This window comes from Felis catus, chromosome C1, assembly GCF_018350175.1.
Source record: "Felis catus isolate Fca126 chromosome C1, F.catus_Fca126_mat1.0, whole genome shotgun sequence".
NCBI lineage: Eukaryota > Metazoa > Chordata > Mammalia > Carnivora > Felidae > Felis > Felis catus.
The window spans coordinates 200,619,447-200,645,531 of NC_058375.1; the positions used below are offsets into that span (position 1 = coordinate 200,619,447).

Consider the following 26,085-nt stretch of genomic DNA (forward strand, 5'->3'; position numbering starts at 1 on the left):
CTTCCCGGTCTGAGCCTCCGTGGGAATGTAATGAATCCCCCACCACCACCCCCGGCCGGTCAAAGCCAACGGTGTCCTAATCTGACCCCACCCTTCCTTTGTAAGTAGCCCGGCGGGCTACTGCCTTCAACAGCCTTAGCCACCCGCAAGGCTGCCCCTGTGTCCTTCATTCCATCACTCCAGCCGACCCCACACCTTCCATGCCCTTAGAGCCTCATGATCAAAAAGAGAAAGGAGATGATTCTTGGCTTTGAGGACAGTTCCCAGCTGTGGAAGACAGATACATCAGCCAAATAATTTCAACAGAGGAAATGGGGGTGGGGAAGTGCATGAAAAAGTATTCCGGGGGCCGTAGAATATCGAGGCTGACTGGGACTTGCAAACTCCACTAGCAACTCTGTATGGTGACATGAAAACCAAGGCCCAGAGAGGTGAGGCAACTTGCCCAAGGTCACCCAGCTGGCCAGGAGCAGCACAGGACTCACGTGGAAGCCTCATGGGTTCTCAGATTGCACATGTGCACGTGTCTGTCCAGGCTGTGAAAGGCTCCATGGCTGTCAGTCCCCCTCTCGCCCCCCACATTCTTTTTTTTTTTTTTAATTTTTTTTTTCAACATTTATTTATTTTGGGGACAGAGAGAGACAGAGCATGAACAGGGGAGGGGCAGAGAGAGAGGGAGACACAGAATCGGAAACAGGCTCCAGGCTCTGAGCCATCAGCCCAGAGCCTGACGCGGGGCTCGAACTCACGGACCGCGAGATCGTGACCTGAGCCGAAGTCGGACGCTTAACCGACTGCGCCACCCAGGCGCCCCTCGCCCCCCACATTCTAATGACACTCCCTTCTGCTACCAAATCCTCAAGTTTTTGGCCTCTCAGAGTGCCTGGCCCCCAAGTGCTCGGGCCCCCGGAAAGCAGTGGCTAGAACCATTCCAAGAAGGCAGGCAGGCGGCGAGAACCGCCAAAAGAATCGTTTTCATTAATTTATACTATTTTGCAGTTCCTCCCATCTGCGTGCTCCCTGCTGGTCCTTCTACGTCCTGACTGAGATTGCTGTTCTGTTTGTTTCTATTGTCTGAGAAATAAAATGGTTTTGATTACACCCACGGTCTCTCGTGCATGACTACGTTTTGGCTGCCCACAAGGCAGAAGGCTCCGTCTGTATTCCTCTGCCACTGGCTTCTGGAAGAGGCGTGCCTGCTGCTCAGGGCTGGTGGGCCCAAGGACACCATCAGACCCAACCCAGCCCATCCCCCCAGAAATTGGGTGTTGGGAGGGAATTCTGGGTAGTAAAAGGGCAAGATCCAGGATGACCCAGTTTCCCGTTAGCTTCGAAAGTAGGGAAGGGTAAGGAAAAGAGTGGGCTAAAAAGAAAAGCATAGGCCCAAAATGGCATCACTTAGGCCAAGTGACCAAACTGGGGCTTCATACCTAATCTAACTGCAATTTCAGCCTCCCCCGGAATGTAAGTCTTAACCAGTCAGTCAGGAGTTTCCTGATCAGCACCAGTGAGGTTATGTGTCACGTGCACCCTCTCAACCACAGCCTCCCCAAACACGATAACCCACCTGACAAGAACCCCTGCCCTTCCCCAAAGGGAAGGTGACCTTTACTTTTCTTTTGCTAATAACTTCCTTGCCCCGCCCCCCTTCCTATAAACACCTTCCATTTTGTACAGCTCCCTGGAGTTCCCCTCTACCTGCTGGAGGGGATGCTGCCTGATTCATGAGCTGCTTAGTAAAGCCAGTTAGATCTTCAAATTTACTCGGTTGAACTTTTGTTCTTTAACAAGGGGAAATAACATTTTTGAGAAGATGAGGCAGAGTCAATCCGTCAGCCAGTCAACAAGCAACACCTACTGTGTGTTGGGTCCTCTTGTCAGGGCTGGGGACTCGGAGGTGAACGTGGGACACAGGTTCTAGTACATCTGGGTGGTGATGTTGTTCAAAATGTTTAAGGACTGGACCTGCACAGCCACCAACCAATCAGCTCTCTGTAGCCCTGCCTGAGGGTCCCAGAGGCACCCTACTATGCTGGGCATTAACCCTTTAGTCGCTGGATCCTGGTGGAGCTCAGGCAGCGCGAATCCCAATCGGGATGGTGGCGCTTCAGACAGCAGTCACTCCCTAGCTGGTGCTCAAAAATTGCAGTATTTCAACAATATTAACATCAGTCATTGGGGCACCTGGGTGACTCAGTCCGTTAAGGATCTGACTCTTGATTTCGGCTCAGGTCATGATCTCAGTTTCATGAGATTGAGCCTCTCGTTGGGCTCTGGGCTGAGAGTGTGGAGCCTGCTTGGGATTCTCTCTCCCTCTCTCTCTGCCCCTCCCCTGATCACTCGCTTGTGTGCACTCTCTCTCTCTCTCTCTCTCTCTCTCTCTCTCTGTCTCGCTCTTGCTCTCTCTCTCTCTCTCCCCCTTTCAAAATAAATAATTAAACTATATATATATATATATATATATATATATGTATAGAGAGAGAGAGGGATAGATAGAGAGAAAGAGAGAGAGAGAGAGAGAGAGAGAGAGAGAGAGAGAGAGTCAGATCAGGAAGGTGTGGAAGGACTATAGCTAACTGTCTGTAATTAGAGGTAACCACTACTTAGTGATGGCCCATAATTGGGAAGAAAAGACCCAATCTAACAATTTCAAGGGGAGTCATTTCTAGGGTGTATGTGTATGATTTTTATAATAAACAAATTATATACCTAACCCCAGTCAAAGAAAATATACCTTTACCCACACACCTCCAGAGAGCCCCAAGTTTGAGCCCTGTGGCCTTGTGCTACCAGGAACTGGGCTGGGCTTTACAGGCTATAACTACAGTTAATCTTCACAACCACCGTCCAGCTAACAGATGAGAAGAACCAAGGATCAGTTATCTATGGGGGACAGGAGTCACAAGGGCGTCTGTCCGGTACAAGAGAGGGCAGCTAGTTGAACCCAGGGCTGCCCGTCTCTAGGAGGAGAAAGGACCCCCTCTGGTGCACAGATGTTCTGGTGTTCCAGTCGGCACCTGTCTTGTGGATGAGATGGGCTACTGAGGGCAGATGTGCAGAAGGACCAGCAAGGGAGCTGAGGTGGCCGTGACTGGCCTAGGATGCTATACTGTAGGAGCAGCAGGGAAGGGGGGGGCACAAATCTCTCTGTAGAAGTGAGAATGGGGAGTAGAAGTTACAAAAACTCTGGAGCTTATTCCAGTCAGAGGAATGAGTGAATTTAGGTCACGGTGAGGGCTGGGAGGTAGGCAGGGAGCCCGCACAGAGGGTTGAGGAATAGACTGATGTTTTATCTTCCACATCCCTGCGGAAAGATCCGCAGGCCACCTTCTTCTCTGCACTGGGCCGTGGGGGCTGGTTCCCATGTGCAGCAGTGCACCTGGCCTCTAAGACACCTGCAGCATCTGGGCTCGAACCCAATCAACTTCCACGGTCTCCAGTGGGACCACCAGTGGGTGGGAAGGCTCTTGTGTTCCCCTTCTGCAAGACTGTACTGGAACGCCAATGACAGGGGACAGGTGGAACTTAGGGGAGGGACCAGTTGAACACAAGGAACTGCCAGGAAAAGAACATGAAGACAGGAACCTGCAGGTCTGTGACAGGAATGGTGGCCAGTCCCACTGTCCAAAAAAACAGGGACTAGTAGAAAACAAAGGTTTAAATGGACGGCTACGACCAAGTTGAAGAACTCTCTTAGGGGACTAGGACCAGAATTGAGGTATTTTATTCAGTAGGTGAAAGGGAGCCATAGAAGGTTTGATAGCGGGGTGCCTGGTGAATTAGGAGACTGGCAGCTAACAGCTGAGTTCCTAACTTGTGCCAGACTCTTTATAGTCCTTCATCCAGCTTTATATATATTCTTTTATTGCTTTCAATGAATCCTGAGAACAGTCCTGTGGGAAAAGTATTTGCAGGTAATGATATTGAAACTCAGAAATATCAAACAACATCTCTGAGGTCATACAGCTCACAAATGACAGTTTGGGATTGTAACTGCACTGGGGAGGGGGTGCTTCACAAAACTGGAGGTGGGGAGAGTAGCTAGAAGTCTATCGAAATATCCTAGGTATGAATAGAAAGATCTCAGACTGCAGCGGAAGCAAGGGGAAATGCAGGGGAGGGGGTGGATGCTGAAGTCTTTGGAGTGGGCCCTGGTGACTGATTCGGTGCCACGGAGGTGTGCAGGGAGGGAGAAGAAGAGGGAGAAGTCGTAGGATGCAGGATGCGGGCATGGGAACCCTGGAGAGAACGTCAGCAGCGTACAGGGAATTTGGCAGGAGGGCTCAGTTCTCAGAAGAGAGTCTTCCTGTGATTTCAGAAATGTTGCAGAGGTGTGGGAATGTCGTTTTCATTTCCCAGTTTGGCAGTACAGAAAGACAAAGTAGAACAGAAGCTTCTCAACTTTTTTTTTTAACTAATCTGCAGCGAAAATATACATTTAACAATACTTACCCTTCCTACGTGTAAAGTACTTGAATTTCATCCTATCCTATTCCGGTCTATCTCATGGGAGGGCAGAGGGTAGGGAAAGAGAATGCGGACTACAACACAGTCGTACAGTTGACTTCATGACTCGTGCGCCGGGACGGCCCGCAGTTGGGATCAGTCTTCACCAGAAGCCGGGTGGGAGGGACGAGGAGCAGTCAGTCCTCATGTGCATGGCACACAAACATTAACAAAGACAGACCCCGGAGAGGGAAGCCTAGAGGCACAGAGGGAAGACTTGAGGGTGTCTAATGGGCAGAGGAACCACTGAGGGACCACTTCTAAGAGGCCATTGGGTTTTAGAATTAGGTCATGAGGGACCTTCCAGGGAACATTTTCAGACAGTGGTGGAGGTAGAAACCAGACTGCACAACAGAAGTGCACATGAGGGGATGAAAGAGTGTTACACCTTCAAGGGACATTAAAGACCTAAGCACACCTGCTTGCCAGTGAGTGGGGCCAGCATGGACGACATGATTGGAATGTCCGAGAGCATGTGTGCTGGTGAAGGCAGCAATGGATGATTCAAAGTCCCGGTGGAGATAGAAGATGCTGGGGTGAGCCAGCACAAAGGGCGCTGGTATCGTCATTTGGGGAAGGAGGCAGACAGCAGCGAGAGGGAGACACTAGGTAACGGCACATTTGCAGAAGAGGCAAGTAGAAGTGGGGAGATGATGGAATGTGAATGGCTGACCTCAAACTTCTGAGTGAAGTAGGAAGCGAGTTCGTCTGTCGAGAAGGAGATGGGCAATTTGATGAGCATGAGCAGTGTTTGGAACAGCTGCTAGGAAGCATTAACAAGCAAGGAAACAAGAGAAATTCTGAAGAGTTGGAAGAGCATCGTAGAGGAATTGTCTGTGGAACTTGTTGGTATCGGTTTCAGAAGACCTCTGCCCTCTCCTATCGGCTGCTTTCAGAGCAGGGCACCTTCTCCCCAGGGTTGTGCACTGGGCTCCATCACCCTGGGAGTTCAAAGAATGTTGTTGATTCCCAGCTAAACGGCCAAAGAATACAAACCATCATGCCCTGGTTGTTTTTTTTTTTTAAAGAATCTTGCCTCTAGGCTTTCCAAAATAAGCTCCCTCTTTTAGATTCCTGACTCTACTTCCAATAAATCACTTGACAGCACAGCCTATAGCCCATCTGGACCAATCAATCAACCCTTATCATCCGCAGTATTTTTCTCTCTTTCCCCTCTTCGGGATTTGCAACCCTGTCTGCACATTGGAATCACCCGGGAAGAGTTAAAAATACTGATGCCTGTTCCCACCCTACAGACTGACTTAGTCTGGGTTTGTGACTGGGCAGCTATCGAGTCCCCCCAGATAATTCTAATATGCCAGCTAAGAGTGAGAACCACGGAGCCCCTTGCACTCAAAGTGTGCTCTGTGGACCAGAAGTCTCAGCATTGACCTGGGAGTCTACAGAAATGCAGGAACTGGGGCTCTACCCCAGGCACGCAGAATCAGATGCTGCAATTCAATTGGGACTCCCTACAGTTCATATGTATTTTAAAGTCTGAGAAGCTCTGTGCTAGAGATCTAACTTATGGTCTCCCCCCTGCACTGTGTAAGATCTAATAGAAGGGTCTCAGAGATCACACCTCCTTGACTCTAAGCAGCCTGGCAGACAGCTGATGGCTGCTTTCTCCTGGAGTGTGAAAACAGGTATCTATCAGCCAAGCAACAAGTGCTTCTGGACTTACAGCAAGCAGACACTGAGTATCCGAGGTGTTGTCCCTGGAAGGAGCAGTCTACAGCGCAGTTAGCTGGAGCGTTGTTGTAGGGTGACCAATGGTCCAGGGCCATCTGGGACTATTCCAGGTTTAGCACTGAAATTCTGCATTGTGGGAAATTCATTAGTTCTCCAGGAAGCTGGAATGGTTGATGGTTGGCCACCCTGATAATTCACCCTGATAATGTCATGTAACATTTGGAACTGATTTTTCCCCACTCTACACACACACACACACACACACACACACACACACACAGAGTTGGGGAATGTGATCAAAAAAAGGTAAGCATCGGTTGACCTGTGAGCTGGACCCGGGCACTCGGAGGCCCTCCTTCACCTTCTCTGTCCTTGGAATGTTGTTTCACTTGCTTTCCTCATTCTCAGAGGCTGCTCTGAGGACAGAGCCTTGAGATGGTGATGTGGTGTTGAAAACACTTGCAAGGTATACACGGCTGAGCCCAGTTAGGGCCTCTTCACAAGCTTTTAAGATTTGGACTTGCTGCTGCCCAAGACAAGCCTCCTATGTAAGTTCCCTTTGCTATTGTTAAAATTGCCATCTACGAACATGGAGGGACCTGCCTCTTTCTTTAGTCTCTCCTTGACATCTGTGTACAAGGCCAGTTTCAGATGATACCAGGAAAGCTCAGGAGACTATTGTGAATCTACACACACACACACACACACACACACACACGCATGCACATCCTCACACATATGTGTCAAAGGTAAGATCTGTTTCTTTGGTACCCACCACCCCCTCATGAACACACATAACTTGGAGGTATTGTTTAGATGCATAAAGCTAATGCTTAGAAATGAGCTATTGCTCATTCCTTCAGCAATAATTCATTGAGTGTGTTCAGTGTATCAACCTTTGTGCAAAATGCTGGAAAGCAATAAGACCCAAGTAGATACAACACCTGCCCTCACGGGGCTTACAGTCTAAGAAGGAATACAAGAGCAACGACAGTGCAGTGGGGTGGGTGCTGTGATTGGCAGAGTGAGTGCAGGGATCCGCGAAGCTTATAGGAGGAGTGCCCAACCCATACAGGGACTAGGGACTTCCGAAGGATGCGAGATGCCAATCAGGTGAGGGGAGAAATGCATATGTGAGGGGGCAGAGAGCTTCCTTATCAGAGAGAATGGGGTTTGCATGGGAGCTCCTCTGAATTGGAAAGAAGGATAAGGAAGGTGGGAGGGGAGGGGAGGCAACCAAAGAATCTGGACAGGTAGGCAAAGGCTGGCTGCCCTTGTAAAGCAGGACAAGGAGCTGGGATATGGTCCAGAGAGAAAGGGATCCATAGACTCATTTTAAGCTAATTTTAAGAACCCTATATGGGTGAAGGGTCACTGCAATTCTGTAGAGAGCAGACATGGAGTAAAACAGGAGTGAAAGCAGAGGCTTAGGAACCTGAGAGAGAAATGGTTGCAGCTCTGACTGAGAAGTGGCTGTCTAGGTCCAGAGAAGCAGATGGATTGGAGAGGTCTTTTGGAAGTAAAAGCAATGGAAGAATATGTTCACTGAAAAACACCCATGATGGAGAAAAGGTAGAGTAAAAGAGGAGAACTGAAGCTTATGCTCAGGTTGCTTTTTGTTCCCTTTAAGTTTTTATTTACAATGACCTTTAGACTTACAGAAAAGTTGCAAAAATAGTAGTTTCTGTATATCCCTCTTTGAGTCTCTCCCAATGCTGACATTGTACACATTCACCCTACAACTATGAGAACCAGAAATTATGGTAAATACCAACACAAATGAAAGAGCCCACTCAAACTTCACTACTTTTCCCAAGAGCATGTCTGGTTTGGGTTCCAGGCTCCCACACAGCATTTCGTGTTTATCTCTGGTCTCCTGCCATCTGGGACAGGCCCTCAGCCTTTTCTGTGTTTCAGGATCTTAAAATCCCTGAAGACTAGTTGTTTTGCTAATTGTCGCTCAATTCCACCTGTGTAGTGTCCTGGGGTTTCTGCCTCTGACAGTGAGAAGACAAGCTCCTTATGGGCAGGGGCATGTCTGATTGCTCGCTGACTGACTCCCAGTCTCAGAAGCAGCACTGAGTGTGTTGAAGGAACGATAGGGAGGGTGATGTGCCAGCCACTGAGATGGTTAAAAACATTCTTCATAGATCTCCCCTCCCCCACGGTATTTGTCTGCTCAGCGGCCATAACGAAATATCACAGATTGGTGACTTAAACAACAGGCATTTATTTCTTACAGTTCTGGAAGATAGAAGTCCAAGATTGGGGTTCCTGCACAGCTGGATTCTGGAGACAGAGAGCCCTGGCTGGCAGACGGCCACCTTCTTGCCGTGTCCTCACTGTGGTAGAGACAGAGCCAGAAATTCTCTGGTATCTCTTCTTATAAGGGCACTAATCCCTTCATGATGGACCCACCCTCATGACCTCACCTAATCCTTTTACCCCCCTAAAGCCCCATCTCCACATATCATCACATAGAGCCTTGGGGGTTCAACATGTGAATTTGAGAGAGCAATAATTCAGTCCACAGCAGCCATATTAGCAGAAAGGGGAAAATGTTGGTTAGGAAAAAAAAATGCTTTTCTTGAGTGGATCCACGAAAGTATTCAAATACCTACCTGGCTTAGATTCTGTACATTAAATTGCCTTTTTGAGCCCCTATGACTGCTAGGCACAGCGAGTGATACAAAGGTGAATTATGCATATGAAACAAGCTCTCTTGAGCTCACCTTCCGCGGGGAAAGGAAATGGAAGTAGCTGGTGCTAACAGGGCAGGCAGCCTGTGGTAAGTGCTATGGGAGCACAGCCAGGGTAAGATAAAATACAGGAGGGAGATCTCCTGGAGAAGGTGACAAGTGAGGTAGGGCTTGGAGGTGGTTAGAGTTTGGGTTGGTGAAGGAAAAAGGGAAAGATGTCCCTAGTGAAACAAAGCCTTTGAATGGGAATCAAAAGGCAGAGAGCCAAGGGATGTGTTCAGGGAATGGAAAATGGAAGGCAGTAAGGATGGGCTAGAGAGGCTGATGGGATGTAGGGGTGCTGAGGCTGGAGGCTGGAGGCTGGAGGCTGGAAGGAAAGATTAGGTCCAAATCCCAATAGTTGTCACCAAACTGAAGGCATTTAGCTTTTTTCCATGTCAGTAAGAAGCAGGAGAGTGAACTGCTCAGAACTCATTCTGTGGACCAGACTCATCCAGGGTCTGGTCTGGATGTTTCCTCACCACCTTACTGCAAGGAGTTGCTTTAGTGGAGCTAACACCCTGGACATGCTCAAGGGCCTTTGGTCCTTGCCCTCCTGTCTCCTGATGCTCCTCGTGTGAACCACGACCACCACACCATGCCACACCACCTCACTTTTCAGGTGCCATGTTGCCCCTTCCCCTGCAGGTCTCTGGTGAACTCTTGCCCATTCCCCTAGCACCAGCTGGAGGTTCTTGTCTGTGAGGCCACCCACCTGATTCACTCAGGCAGAATTGACCCTTCCCTCTTTTCTTCCTACGTTGTAACTAGAATATCTCTCCATCATTGTTATTGCGACAATTCCCTCACATACTTATCCCTCTGAAAGGCCACTAACAGAAGGAGCCATGTTTCTTTCTCTACATTCCTAAGGTTGGCAGGATGTGCCTGGCACATCATAGCTGCTTAACAAATAACTGCTGGATTTAATTATTTTTAATTAAATAGTGGAATGAGCACTGGACTAGGAGCCAGGAGCCCAGAATCTAAACTCCAGCCCTACAAACCAACATAGATACAAGACCTTTCTGAGTCTGCCTGCACATCCATAAGGGGAGCAAAGGATGGTAATCTCTATTTCATAGTTTTGTTGTTCCTGGAACAACATAGTATGTTCCTGGAATATAACAACTGAAGTTCTGTCATCACACTTACCTCACCTTTAATTATTTGCTCAGAGTTTGGAGAGTTTACAGAGCAACAATAGGCATAAAACAGAGATTGCTGCTACCCCTGGTAGTTCTGCTTCATGCCAGATATTGCCAAATGCAAAAAAAACAAAAAACAAAAAAGAAAAAACATGCATATTTGAAGCAGAAATGCCGTGGGGAAGAGACTAGAAAGTTGATCAAGACATTTGCATTATCCAGGAGAGGACGAAGGCCTGTCAGCAGAGGGAAGGCAAGAGCTATAAACAGAACTGTGCCAAAAGAAGCTAGAGCATTTGCCCAGGATGGCCAGGGCCTACCAGGACCACTAGCATGACCAGGGGCCTATAATTCCACCAGACTTCACCTCTAGACTGCAGGTTCTATGAGAGTTGAGGCCTTGTCTGTGTTGTTCATGGCTACACTACCTACACCTGGCTCAGTGTGTGTACAGAACAGTAGCAAAGAAACATCTTTGTAACCTCTTTGGACGTTGATTCCTTTGATCTCAAAATTGACAGGACCTCCCTTTCTCCCAACATACTCTTCTACAAGCAACAAAACCTATTAACATTTTGTAGCATGTACATAGGTAGCAATAATGCTGATGACAACTGGGGAATGACAATTTAAAAAGGAAAAAAGAGGGGCACCTGGGTGACTCAGTAAGTTAAGTGTCCAACTCTTGGTTTCAGCTCAGGTCATGATCTCTTGGTTCATGAGATCATGTCCTGAGTCAGGCCCCACACTGGGTGTGGAGCCAGCTTAAGATTCTCTCTCCTTCTCTCTCCTTCTGCCTCTCCCCCAGTCATGTGAACACGTGCACTCTCTCTCTCTCAAAAAAATAATTAAAAAGGAAAAAAGATAGGCAAACATAGTATCCTGGTTCTGTGTCTCCCTGATCTCCACAGATACGAGCAAGCACAGAGAAATGGGAGAGCCAGAGACACTGAAGGTCTGGAAAACTAAGGGGCCGGGCTATATCAATGACATTTTTTTGACTCTCTGGCCAAAAATGGCCTGTAGGTTAGAAGGCTAAGAGGTAAATGTGCCTGGACCTTGAAAGAGACACTGTCTGCCAACCACAGTGAAACACAGACCTCCACATGTTTGTAGTTCTTGGGCTCTACACCCCTTTTGTCAACCTGCTGCACTCTCCAGCAACCTGAAGTGGTGGTTGCCATGGTGGCCACCCACAATGGGGGGACCCCTGTGTCCTCCTCCTCAAGTGGGCTAAGTGAGGCAGCTTCCTGGTGGGAGCCAGGCTGGACTAGGCCAGGACGGGTACAGATAAGTCAAGCTAAGCAAGATTCACAGTTTCTGCAGTCAATGTCCGTGGAAGGCAGACCCAACCTCACCACCCAGAGGGCGCAAAGAAAGGAAGATGAGTGAATGTTTATGTCTTGAAGAGAACTGGGCTTTTCCATTCCTCCTGGGGGTTGGCACTCCTTTCCACCCTCCAAGTTTTTGGAAAACCTCCTACTTCTGCTTGGAATGCCCTATTCTTGCCCATGCTCCCTCCCTAATCTTTTCCATACTCCAAATGTTCTGGTAAATTAACACTTTAATGCAATAGAGGAGTGTGTTAGGAAGTGAATGAATAAATACTTTTATGGCTGAAAGAAGCTCTAAGATATTTACTGGTATTTCCCAGTCTGAAAAGAGGAGACTCCAGCTTAAGGATTTGCCTTCCATCTTGAACACAACACCTCACCTCTCTGGATCCTAGTTTCTCAATTCTAAAAATTGGGAAAATATTGTCTGCTTGTCCCTCCTTACCACAGGAATATGAGCTAGTGCCTCTGCATGTGTTATAGGATAAGGAAGCTCCTGGACCCCAAGAGTCCTTCCAGACTCTCCTGAAGCTTCCCAGATAAAAACTGAGTTCAATTAACCATGCAAATTTCTGTGGCATTACTATTCCCAGGCAGGTGGCTCCCAAGCACCGCCAGACCACAAGGCTCCTATTACAGAAAGGTCATTAGAACCAAGCCCAGAGAAGCCAGCATTGAGAGTAATTGCTAGAGAGGAGTAAGCTCACCCCTCCCCTCTCTGCACCCTGCCCACACTTTAATCTGCCCAGCTCTCTGAGGAAAGCTATACTGGGTCTTAAAACATAGCAGGGCAATTTGAAAAGCAATGAGAGGGAGAGAGGATGAGGCCAAGTGGAAAGGAATCTGTTTCTAATGAGGAGAATGAGGTAGGTCTTGTATTGCTATACTTTGTCATACACTTCCACTGGGAGAATTCTTCCTTCTCATCTCTATTTGGCCACTTGAAGATTAGCATGTCTGGCAGTGCTTGTCCAGTTTTCTCAGACATCACTAGTCACCTGTCCTATGCAGTCATTCAGCAAGCACAATGGATGCAACCCTGGGTCGAGGAAATCATCATGTCATCTTGTGACATCTCCTAGACTCTGAGCTCCCCATCTTATCTCCACATGCCAGCACCTGGCACCCAGCTGTGTTCAGTCACTGTCTGCTGAGTCAATGGTCACACTGATCCTTTTGCTGCCACCAGACCAGGTGGACCAGAAAGGAAATGGACATCAGGACATTTTCATCTTCAAATCATGACCTTTGGGGATGGAAGACCCCTTAAGATGTCATCAAATTTATTCCCCTTCAATGAACAAGACTAATGAAGTGCCCAGTAGGAGACACTCAAGTTCTATCTTTGACTTGGGTCCCCAGCATTATTGTGCCTAAAGCTATCTTGCCCATCCTCAGGTAACTTTATCTCCTCTTTTGTAAAACCTTTTAAAAATTGTCTTTCTAAGGGCACCTGGGTGGTTCAGTTAGTTGAGCATCTGACTCTTGATTTTGGCTCAGGTCATGATCTCAAGGGCATGGGATTAAGCCCTGTGTCAGGCTCTGTGCTAATAGCACAGAGCCTGCTTGGAATTCTCTCTCTCCCTCTCTCTCTGCCACTCTCTTTAAAATAAATAAAAATAAAAATAATTGTCTTTTGGGGGTGCCTGGGCAGCTCAACTGGTTAAGCATCTGGCTTTACCTCAGGTCATGATCTCATGGTTCATGGGTTCAAACCCTGCGTTGAGCTCTGTGCTGACACCTCAGAGCCTGCAGCCTATTTCGAATTCTGTGTCTCCCTCTCTCTCTGCCTCTCCCTTGCTTGTGCTCTCTCTCTCTCTCTCTCTCTCTCTCTCTCTCAAAAATAATCATTAAAATTTTTTACGTAAAAAATTAAAAAATTGTCTTTTTATAGCAAATAATATGTCAATTTTTATTATAGAAAGTTTCAATCACACATAAAAGTAGAGAAAATATATAAAATATACATAATTATAATACATATAAATATAAACAAAATATAATGTAATGAAAAAGCTTTAAGTAGAGAAAATAGTAGAATGAACCCATCACCCAATTTCAGCACTTCTAAACATATGATCAGTCTTGTATCATCTATAGTCACTGGATTTTTTGGAAACATATTCCAGTTATCATGTCAGATAAACACTTTTTTACTTCCTTTACATTCATAGGAAAGACGAAAATTAATTTAAATCATGAAGAACCTCTATGTGGTTTTTTTTTTGGGGGGGGGTGGAGAGGAAGAACCTTTGAAATTGTATTATATACTTGTCCAAAGTCCCAAACTAATTTTTTTTTCTAGGAAGCACTTAATGGGTGTTCAAAGCAAGAGACAAGGCAGTGTGTATTATGTAAAACATCACCATTGACTTTGCAAAGACTAGACACTCTGGGCTCTCTCTGGAGCAAAGGTATGCAAAAGGCTGGAAGAGCCAAAGGATCAACACCTTCAAATGTCTTTTTCTTCTGAATTAGTTGTATTCCACGTGCACACACACCCGCACTCCCTCCCCTCCTCGTTGTTCTCGCTCACTCCCACAAACATGCACCCAACAAGAGTGGACACCTTTGCACTCCCACGCACACCTGCTCTCATTCACCTGCAGCTGCCTGGTTTGGGCAGCTGTTTTCTAAACACATTGAATAACTCAGCGCCCCAGTACTAGAAAGCTTTCCTTTATAAAGTAGCACATTGCTACATGGAGGCTTAATTCTTCAGCTCCTGGGGGGATCGCCACAGGATGTATCAAAATATACAACCCACACTCACTCAATGTGCCAAAGAGCTCCTTTTGGGGTGTTAGGTTAAAAACTGCTAAAGAACACTGCATAATGGCCAACGCTGTTTTTGCTGATGGTTATTAACTCTGTTTATATGCTTAAGATCCCATATTGGGAAAACTTCATTGCCCACTCAACACTTTCACAGCTCAGGCATCACCTTGTCAATCTCAAAGCACTTAGCACACAGTACTTATAACGAGGGAAATGTGCAAGGCATGTTTATCATCCTCCCTGGATAGAGGTGGAAGGAGAGACCAGACAGAGAGCACGTGTTTATGGGGAGCCCCTTCATGCACTGCGGTAAGTGTTGTCTACTCAAATCCTTGCAGCAGTGCTATAAAGTATTTCTTTTATTTGCTCCATGGTACAGACAGAAGACACTGAAGTTCAAAGGATCTTAATGATTTGCCTGAAATCCACAGCTAGGAAGTTCTAGAGCCCAAATTCTAAACGAGGTTTTTGTAACCCATGGTCTTTTTTTGGTACTAGTAATTCCCAATTTTTCCCCGTATGAGTAACCATCTCCATTTAAATTATTTTTATTTTTAACTTTTTATTTTGCAATAATTTCAGATTAATCTAAGAACTTGTCAAAACAGCACAAAGAGTTCCCATTGACCCTTCAACCAGCTTCCCCAAAGGTTAACATGTATCATAGTACAATGACCAAAATGAGGAACTTAATGTTGATACAATACTGCTTACTGGTTTACACACTTTATTCAAGTGTCACCACCTGTCCCACTAATGTCCTTTAACTGGTACAGAATCTAATTCGAATCACACATTGTATTTAAATATCATCATCTTCTTAGACTCCTCTAATCTGGGACATTTCCCTCATTGTTCTTCATTCCTCATAACCTTGACACTTTTGGAAATTACTGGCTGGTTGTTTTGTAGAATATCCCTCAATTTAGATCCACTTTAATGCTTAAAGTTTCACAAGCCCTCAAGTGACCAGAATTGTAGTTTGAGTATCTACTGATGGAGAATGTACTTATTGACAAGATGCTACACTAAAAGGAAGGATGCTTTTGATTTTGTTCATCACAATGGCTTCCACACATTTGGGGGGAAAGTATGTATATCTGTGAGATAATTTTTACTTAGTCTACCAGCAGTGCTTTGGTATATTTAGCTTCATCTACCCCTATGATGTCTTGGAAGCATCTCCTGAGATCAGCAGCCACAGGCAGACACACACACACACACACACACACACACACACACACGCCAAGGCAGAAATTCTCAAAGAAAGTTTGAAGAAAACAATAGAGAGTCAGTGAGATCAGATAACAACATCAAGAGCTAATGTTTATTGGACATTTTTAAATTTATCGTATGTTTTCATTCCACACTGTGCCAAGAGTTTCACATGTGTTATATCATTTGAGCTTCACAGCAATCTCTAAACAGATACTGTTATTATCATTCCCATTCTATAGCAGAGGAAATGAAGATTCTGGGCCTGTAAATGATTTGCTCAAGGTCACACAGTGACCGCACAGCAACAGTGAGATTTGAAAGATGTTCTGCTTGGCTATGTAGACGCCATGTTCTTATCCACCCTGCCAATTTTCTGCAAAAGCATCTCTGATTCCTTGCTTCCATTGTTCCAATGCCTGGAACAGTCTTCATTCTCCTATTTTCCTAATTCTTTCCCTGATTGGGTCTTTAAGTTCCAGTTCTAAGTTCATTCTTCTAGGCAGAGGGCTATTGGTGGTGGGGAAATTGGTATGCCAGCCCCAGGTACAGCTCCCCCACCTGATACGGCATGGAGAGAACAGCAGAACTAGTAGGGGCTTGGATATTTCTGGGCACGATTTCCTTCTTGTAGAACTGAGAAGATGATAATAAAACTACTAGCATTTCCTGAGTGCTTACTGTGGGTCAAGCCGTGTTCTGCATGCTTTCATTTACCTTTCATGTTCTGTCACGTGTTTATGGGGAGCCCCTTCATGCACTGCGGTAAGTGTTGTCTACTCAAATTCTTGCAGCAGTGCTATGAAGTATTTCTTTTATTTGCTCCATGGTACAGACAGAAGACTTTCTTTCATTTACCTTTCTTTCATTTACCTTTCATTCTTTCATTTACCTTTCTCACAACCCTAAGAGGGAGGTACTAATACTGTTGAGGGGGACTTCTAGAGCTCACTACATCTGAGTTTCCTCTCTTTACAGGCACCCAGGAGGATGACAGTCTCCATCCCTACTGCTATTAGGTAGAGTCATGTTTCTAAACCCAGCCAATGAGCTATAGGCAAAAGTGATGTGTGATTCGTGAACTGACGCATGTCGTTGTGGGGACTCGGTGAGCTATGGGGCGGCAAGCTGTGCACTTTCCATTGCCTTGCTTTGAGACCCTCGGGCTTCCCTAAGGAGTCCCCTGATTTGACTTGACTCAGGAATACTCTCTGAACATAATTCAGAAGTAGGAATTAATGGTTGTATTAGCCAGGGAATTTAACATTAGCTGGGCAGCAGACAAAGCTCTGAGTCTCAGCATCTTAACACAATCAAAGTTTCCATCTCCCTGGTGTTACAATCCCGTGTGGGCTAGTGTTTCCGTCTTGTGTCTATCCCGTCTGAAACATATAGCTCTCAGATGAAGGAAGCAGGGAAAGAGAGAGAGGCAAGATATATCCCTTCCTGCCTCTGCCCTGAGTGACACATGTCATTTCCTTCTTGGTCACGTGGCCCTGTGCCCTCCCTGCCCTCCAGGGCCCAGCTCCCTGCTCCTTGTATGTCTGAGAACCTCAGGTCTGCTGGAAGTTATCTCTCCTTCCCATTTTATTGCCCCTCCAAACTGCTGCCTAACACACAGTATTCCTGAATCACCTACTTCAGAATTGTCAAAAACAGCTGTTGAAAATGCAGATTCCAGGATGCCATGGAATGTGCATGACCCAACTCTGCATTTTCCCCCTTCTTGAAGCACTTCTTGGTATCCACAAATGTTTCGGAACTATTATAAAGTGTACATCCCAGAACCGTATCACATAAACTTCAGTTGCATACACTTTTTAACATATGCATGTACCATCTATCCTATTATTTACTTCATACTTAACATTTTTCTCTGTCTTACATTTTTACTTCAATAAATTTATTTCCAAAAAAGACTTTTGTCACTACCATAAATAAAAAACTGATGTCATTTACCCAAGAAGGAATAGACAAGCTGTGTCTCTACGATAGAATATTATTCAGTGCTAAAAAAAAAAAATGCACTATCGGGGTACAAAAAGACATGGAGGAACTGTAAATGCATATTACTAAGTGAAAGGAGCCAGTCATAAAAGGCTACACATTGTATAATTCCAACTATATGACATTCTGGAAGAGGCCAGGCTATATTGTCAGGAATCCGAGGGTGGGAGCAAAAAGATGAATGGGTGAAGCACAGGGGATTTTTAAGTCAGTAAAACTATAATGATAGGGTAGATACATGCCACTATCCATTTGTCAAAACCCTTCAAACCTACGACACCAAGAATGAAGCCCGATGTAAACTATGAACCTTGAGTGATAATGATGTGTCAGTGTTAGTTCATCCATTATAACGAATCACCACTCTAATACAAGATGAGGTTGGGTTGGGGGGTTCACAAGGAGGGAGTACATGAGAACTCTGTACTTGCAGCCCAGTTTTGCTTCAAACCTAGAACTGCTTTTCAAAATAGTCGATTAATAAAAAACAGAACAGATGCACACGACTGCAAACAAAACAAGATTAACAAATTCTAGCTAGATATTACTGTAGGTCCAAGGACTCTAAGGCTGATGACTTCTCTTTGTTTGCAAAGAAGACTGACAAGTGTTAAAAAGGTGTTAAAGACATATTATCACTCCAGTGAGATTTTCTCCTAGACATAATCATAAGGCATGAAAACACACTGAAAAGAGAACAACGTTCTCACTTGACGACCAACATTATTTAACATTGTGTCTGTCGGGGGTACCATCTCATCCCAGGCTTTCAGAAACACTAGTCTAAGGATGACCCTGAAGGCAAACACCATTCTGTCACACGTTGGGCAAGCATTTCTTCTGCCACTTCCTCTACATGCTCCTCTGCGTGCAGAGTCTGCTCCTGGCCTCTAGGGACTCAGAGTCCAGGAAAGTGTCTTTCTGCACAGTTCCTGCCAAGAAGAGAGTACTGCTTAATAAAGATCTGTCAGGAACATAGTGGTGATGGAGATAGATAAAGACAACTATGTTGGGGATGAGAGACCTGAGCAGGAGAGCAGAGGGGTTGAACTGAGTGAGGCAATACAGAGGCAAAAAGTCAGCTAAACAGACACACTGGATCTGAACACTGATCTGAACTGGATCCCTGATGTCAGGAACAAAAACAGCTGGGGGTTTACTGTGTGGTCAAAGTACAGCTTTACTTACAGCATCTGATTTTTTAAGGCTGTAGTAAGAGAGAGTAGTAGGAAAGGCAGCAGTGTGATCTTGGGGCCCCACTCCAGGTCTCTGAGCCACATTGACAGAACGGAGGTATAGATGGCTCCCATTTAATGAACAGCTGCTATGTTCCTAAAACTTTAATACAGCATGGCCACTATTTATGATGAGTATTCAAGTTGAGTATTGTATTCCTGCTTTATAAACGATGAAAGCAAAGTCCAGGGAGGTTAAGTAAGTTGCCCAAGATCACTCAGCTGGGTAGGGTCGAAATTGGTATTTAAATTCATGTCTTTCTGACTTCAAAGCCTGTGTTCCTCTCATCATTCAGCAATAGAATAAGAAAAGGTCTGCTCCTGGCCAAGTGGACTCAAGCCAGGACAGTGATCACTATGATTACTAGAAAAAGAATCATCACTATTTGTCATTATAGAATCTGAAAAGGAGATTGGATGGGGTGGAGGGGGTCTCAAGACAGCATCCATATCCCTTTTGCCTGGCATTTTAACTTGCATACAGTCACATACACATATGTGCACATGTACACACACACACACACACACACACACACACACAAAGACAAATATACCTTCTACCATGCATACACTAGGGACCAAAGATAGCACTATGAATCTGGAATGAACATGTGCCAGGAAAGAGACCAAGAGATCAACAAATATTGAGCTCCTACTGCATGCAGAGTCATACAGGCCACTATGGGTGGCTATGAGAGGCTTCTTTTGCAGAAACTGATGTTGATTCACTTCCACCACATCCAAAGTGACCATTCCATAAAGAAGGAAACTAATTTGATCTGTCCACCTCAACATCTCTGAGCAGGAACCTGGGGAAATCCTCATGAGAGCAATGAGCTAGGTCCAAAACTGGGACCTGTGTATCCCCCCTCGAGGTGTGTATCCCCCCTCGAGGGCTTGAATCATGGAGTTAGAGCCTATATTTGTGAATCCTCTTTTTCTCTGACAGTTTGCATCTACCGGAACTCAAATTGTAACTAATTCAATTTTGCCTATTTTGTTATGAGGTAGCCAGTCCCATGTGCACCCCATTTTTACTTTTAACATATGCAGAGGGAGGTATCAAACGTGTACTATAGGCAATATGCACACTTAGGCTGCATCTCACATTGATACACTCGGTAGGGGGATGGTGTGCAACTCAGGCCACACAGTATTCACTTGCCAGCTCCTTTACATCCGGGCTCACTTCCAACTTGGCTTCCTTCCCAGCAAACAAGAAGAAGCTCGCTCATTCCCACACTCTTTCGAGTAGCCCCTCCCCCTTCGAACCAGCTCCCCCTCCCCCAACTCACAGGCCACAGCTGGGCTTCTCCAACATACCAGCTGGAAAAGAGGATGGCGGTGGTTGGGGGGTGGGGAGGAGAGAGAGAAAGAGAGTTCCAGTATCTGGCCTTTCTCCTCCCAGGCTCTTTAGAAATCCTTATTTTACTCCTGCCCTACCAGCTTTATTAAGTATATTTCTGGTGGGGAGGGGCTCAGCTAGAAGCCCCACCCAATAAATTAACCAACCCATCACAAGCAGAGGCAGGCTGGCAAGTGAGGAAGCATGACTCTAAAGTGAACACCAGGTAAAGGATCTACAGACAATTGAGGTGAGAATCACTCCACACCTGTCAAGACACCAGGTGCCTCCTTTCCTCCAATCCCTAATTCTTCCTGTGAAGGTGAGACAGGTGCACTCAGTGCTTTATTCCCACGCATGTGTGTGCATGTATGTGCATGTAAAAACAATAGATAGCTAAATTTGGAAAGCAGCCAGGGATGTGATGGTGGAGGTTGAGCATCCTTACATCATCTCCTAGTAAAGAATGAGAGTGCACTGGTGAGAACCCTGGGTGGGTCCTTGGAGCTTTCAGTTTAAACAGGACCAAGACTAGCCGAAGTAGGAATGGAAAAACTACCATGGAAGATCCAAGATGGAAAAATGAAAACAGCCCTCTCATGACTCTGGGAAGGGGTTAACTGGGCTTCCCCTTTTCTGGGATGGTGTTGCATCCTTAGCTCCATGTTGGCATCTGTTGCCTATCATTCACGACATGCTGCTTTCCTACTGTGATATGTGCCAGGTATAAATTCATGATTGCCAACAACTTGGGATTTCCATGAACACAGGACAGAGACTATTCTTTGTGATCTTTGCTGAAGGCACATCTGTACATGCCATGTACACTAGCATTAGATATGGGGAAGAGATGACCCCTTGAATTGAAAAAGGATGCAAGTTCATCTCTCTCCGCTTAGATTAAAATGTTTCTGGGAGGGGTGCCTGGGTGGCTCAGTCGGTTAAACCTCGACTTTGGCTTAGGTCATGATCTCGAGATTCTTGAGTTAGAGACCTGTTTGGGGCTCTGAGTTGATAGCTCAGGGCCTGGACCTGCTTCGGATTCTGTGTCTCCCTCTCTCTCTGCCCCTTCCTCACTCACGCTTTGTCTCTCTCCCTCTGAATAATAAATAAACATTTAAAAAATTTTTAAAAATGTTTCTGGGCCCTCAAGCAATCTCATTGTAATGAACCCCAACTTTCAAGCCCAGGAAGGATCTTGAGGGTCACTAGTTCCAGTCCCCCACTTGAGCCCCTTTCTAAGGCAGCCTATACTATCTTGGGACAGCTTTGATAGAAAGTTCTTTCTAATATTAAGCCCAAGTTGGCTTCCCTGAAGATTTCATCACTAGCCAAGGCACTGCCGTTTGTGATTCCACAGAACAGTTCTGCCCTTTCTGCATAGCACACATTCAAGCACCTGATGCCAGCAAATATTTTTCTCCTTGATAGTCTCTTCTCCCCAGTCCCCCTCCCTGTGGAGCTGCCCACTGGATGAGCTCTAGAAACTCATTCATTCAACAAAAGTTTACTGAGTGTGAAACAGGTGCCAGGCAGTAGTTTGGGAGCTGATGACCCAATGATGTGAAAACACACACAAGTCGCTGCTTCCAGGGGTCTTACAATCCCTTTGCAGTGCTTCTCCTAGACCCAGGCAAGAGGGTCCCTTGCTATAGAAGGCCCCACTCTGGCCCTTTTTCGGCTGCAACCTTTGCATAGGAAGTCTGTGAGGTCAAGGAGCTATACCCTTCTTCTAGAACATGCTCCAATTACCTGGAACCCTGGAATCCCTGTGTATTCAGACATGAGCCTACTTCCAGAGCATTCAGGTTTCTCTTCCTCAGGTTCAAAAGGAGAGGGGCAAGGAAAAACTGTTTAGGGTTAGGATGGACAGAGCTTGGGTAAGCCAGCTGGAGAGTCCACGCATGTGTGACAAAAGCTGATCCTGGTGCAAGATGTAGCCAGCAGAGGAAAGAGAATCCAAGTGGCCTGTAGACCAAGGGCCAGGTACCCCCATTTGGCTAGCACAGAATTCTAAGGAATCCAATAATTCTAAATTCAAAGCTGTCTTCCAGGTTGTTTTGACATTTTATTTGCCAAGATAGGAAGATAAAATTCATTTTATTTAACAGTTTGTTAGCTGGACTTATGACTTTTAAATACTTTGGCTTATGGTATGTGAGCCCCCACCTATACTATTGCTCTACAGTCAATAAATGTTAGGGATAGGCCTATTCTCTGTGGAGACTGATACTAATTAAATAATCATACACACACACACACACACACACAGTGTAAAATCGAATCAGAACACTAAGAAAAATAATATACTCTATGGGTCTCTCCTAAAATTCTCTCCTTGATCTCCATTCCCAAGGTTCTTAATGCATCTTTGGGTCTCCAGTTTCCCCTGAGCACTGCAAACCTCTTCTCTTACTACCCCAGGACCTAAAACACTGACTGAAATATTTCACACTACTCTTGCCCCTTCTCAATGTGGAGCTCTAGGGAAGCCAACCCCAGGAAGAATAAGGGAGGCAGGCCAAGCAGGTTAATCTCTCCCAGACTCATTTCCACTTTTCCATTAGGTCCAAAGCAGGTGCCCCCCCCCCACCACTGCCATGATGGATTTCATCCTTGTAGCAACCTCTAGGTGTTCCACAGCTGACTCCACCTAGGAGATGGTTTCACCTCTTTGTCGAGGTATCCATGTGTCTCACAGCTTTTCTGCTTCCAGCTGTCTAAACTCATCCTACATCTATTTCTTCTCACTTGGTCTTCAGCAGAAACAGAGAAGCCTTCTCTGACTAATTGGGGGAAAGGTAGCACATTCCTCCACTTGTCTCTCTGAAAAGGCACCCCACACACTAGCCACTTTTAAGCACACGTCTCTTTCTTGTATCCAATATTACTATAATTCCCCTGTGACCCACTGTCTGTGTTCTTGATCCCTATCAGCTTCTGTGATGTCTGGGTTAGATTGTGAAACTCCTGGAGGGCAGGGCCACATCTGCCCTGTGTCTCCAGACACTGCTTGCCAGAGCAGCAGGCATAGGTAGGCACTTACTTAATAGAGACTTTTGATGATGGAAATAGAGAAGCAGCACTCTGAACCTAGAGGATTGTGAGTGCACAGGAAGCAATCTACTATCACACCAGACCACAATCACAGCAGTCCTGCTAGGGACTAGACTGGGAAATGGGGCACACTTTTCCTTTTAAATGAGGCAGAAGGAGCACTGTCTTGCCTCTGACATAATAACAACAAAACACTGTGACAGCATGGCTCTGTGTTGACTGATCTGATGCTCAGAATGACCATCAATTGAGGACTATCATTATTATCCCTGTTTTACAGAGGAAGAACCTGAAGCGGAGAGAGGCTGTCCTACTTGTTCATGCCTTGAACTGGGGCCATCTGGCTTCAGAGATCTCAGCTGATCCACCATGGTCCATCGAAGTGAACCAGTACAGTTTCAGTCAGAAACAGAGAGTAAAGAGCTGCCAGCTGGGCTCTTGTCCCACACTTCCATGTATCCTTGACCCCTGTCCAACCTAAATGAATGGCTGGGAAGAGGAGGGTGGCTACTCAGTCAGCTTGTGAGCATGGAGCCAAGTTGGCTTTCAAAGCATTTGTTCACACACACCCTCCATCTGCCTCCTCCTGTCCTCTCTTCTGGTTCTCAAACACGCTAAGCTTGTTCGCACTCAGGTCTTTGAACTTGCTATTTCCTCCACCTTGAGTGCTTTTCCCCCAGGCCTATGCATCAGTGCCTCCTTCTCATCATGTAGGGCCAGCTCGGATGGCACATTCTTGGGAAGGCTGTCTCTGATCACTCTTTCTAATGTTGATGCTTCTTTCTCAAACCCTCCCTTTCATTTTTGTCTAAGTCATTCTCCTATTTGACTTTCACCATAGTACTCAACACCATCTGAAATAGCTTTATTTATCTACTAGGCTACTGGTCCATTCCTGCATCTCCACTAGAATGTCACCTTTAGAAGAGAAGAGACCTCACTTATTTTTTTCATGCCTGGATACTCAGTGCCTGGAACAGCATCTGGCACACTGTAGGTTCCCAACAAACATTTTTTAGGTAAAAGAATGCATGAACAAATGAGTGTAAAGTCCATTATAGGTATGTGCAAAAGTAGAACTGGCTGGCTCCTCCAGTCGCCCCTTACCCCATACATTACAAACCCTTATCAGGAAGAGACCAAATCTTCATTTAGGGCAGTCTTTTAGCCCTTGGAGTAGTGGCAAATGACCAGGGAGCTCTTTGGTTCCTTTGTTTGGGCAAAGAAAAGACCAAGACATTCAGCCACTGAGATTGCAGACTGCCCTCCCCTTACAGCCACATGTGGACAGTTGCTGGATAGCTTGCTTCCTGAACAGAAAATGAAATACTGACATCTCAGCTCTTTACTTTCTGTCTTTTTCTCTTCCTACTCTAAAGAGTTTTCCCCATCTCCCCTTTGTCGCTCTTCCTCACTGATATCCTGTGAAGAAAAACAAGTAAAAGTGGGAAAATGTGTTCATATCTAACACATGCTCCTCTTATTACTATGAGAGCACAATTTCATTAAAATCTCTTGGCCCTTGCACAAATAATGCAAACCCCCAAAATATCATCATTGTCTGCAGGAAGTGCTTGACCGAATTCAGTCTTAATGTGCTAACATGACCCCCCTATTCCTTGCATAATAATAGAGCTCATTCCTTTATTGTGTTAGTGTTTTAATTCAATGCTTTATTTATGACACACCATAAAAATAATGAAGAAGAAAGGAAACTCCTAACCTCTGCCTAGACCCTGTATCACGTGAGGGTATTTCACAATAGCCCTAATGATCCTTTTCTTCTTCTTTCTTCAACAAAATACTGCTTTCCCATGATCAAAATACCTGCCATTATATTTTAATCCTTCTCAAGATGTTTTCAGGCTCATTATCTTCTGAATCCTCCTAACAGACTTATAAGGAAAAAAGGAGGACAGAGAAAGGTGCCTCTAAATCACAGAAGTTGGAAAAGGGGCCCTGAGGCATAAAGCAATTTGAGGAAGTTCACACAGCAGGTGAAATATCATCCAGAAAAGGCTCCAAGTCCTGCCGGTTTCTAGAGACAAGGGTGTTTTTGCCAGAAGCCACACTTCCAGCAGCCTCGGTGACATGTAGACCTAAGCCAACCCATATGGGAGAAGAAAGAAACAGCTTAAGGAGTTAGGAAGCTAAATAATTCTTCCTTTTGGAAAAGATGAGGTTCCTGATTGGGGCAGAATGCTGAACAGGAGCATCCCACAAGGCCCATTCTTTGCTGCCAGCCAAGCCCCTGCACTCTGTGCCTCTGTTGGAGGCCCACCAATGGAAGTGGAGAGAAGGGCTGGAAGAAAGGCACTGAGCAGGCACCCTGGACCTTCTCACCTAACAGAGTCCTCAGCTCTGGGCAGGACTTCATTGGGGACTCCAGGCAAGCCTCGTCACAAGAAGAAGGAACCCAACCCTCAGCCCCTTAGAAACATTTATTCACTGAGATCCACATCACCTCCTTTCATAATGCCCAAGTAGGGACCCCTGTCATCATCTGTCCCAGAAGTGTGTTGCCCACTCAGAGCAAAGGTGAAATGAATGAAATTGTCAGCTAAGCCTATCTCTCAGAGAGCAAGCCTTCAGAAAGAGCCAGGGCCACTCAGGATCACTGGCATGGCATCCTGATGCTCTGCCTCTTGCTCAGGAAACACCCAGAAGTCTTCCCTCCACTTCTGGGAAACTACTGAAAAAGTGGCTGAGCAACCACACAACCCTGACCAAGGTGCGACTGAATGTTCCTTCTCCAGCATCACTAACTAGGTCAAATTTTCAGGTGAGTCTTTTCCATCTGGGATTCTGTGGTAAGTGTTGCCACAATTCATGACTTTGGGAGAATGTCCACCTGCTATCTCCAGCCTCTAGAAAACACTAGATTGGAAGTGGAGCTGGAAGGGCTGGCATGAGTCTGTCTGAAAATTTGAGTGAATGGGGTAGGGAGGACCTTCAGACTTAGCAAGATTGGCTCATGATTATAGTTGGCATCCCCTATCCTGGATGGGGAGAGCTTAAGGGACATTCTAA

General features: G+C 45.8%; 1 protein-coding gene across 2 annotated transcripts in view; it reads right to left on the reverse strand.

Annotated features, from left to right (window-relative positions):
* The window catches only part of MARCHF4 (membrane associated ring-CH-type finger 4), a 108,756-nt gene that overhangs the window by 81,401 nt on the left and 1,270 nt on the right, over positions 1-26,085 (reverse strand). The window lies entirely within an intron of this gene.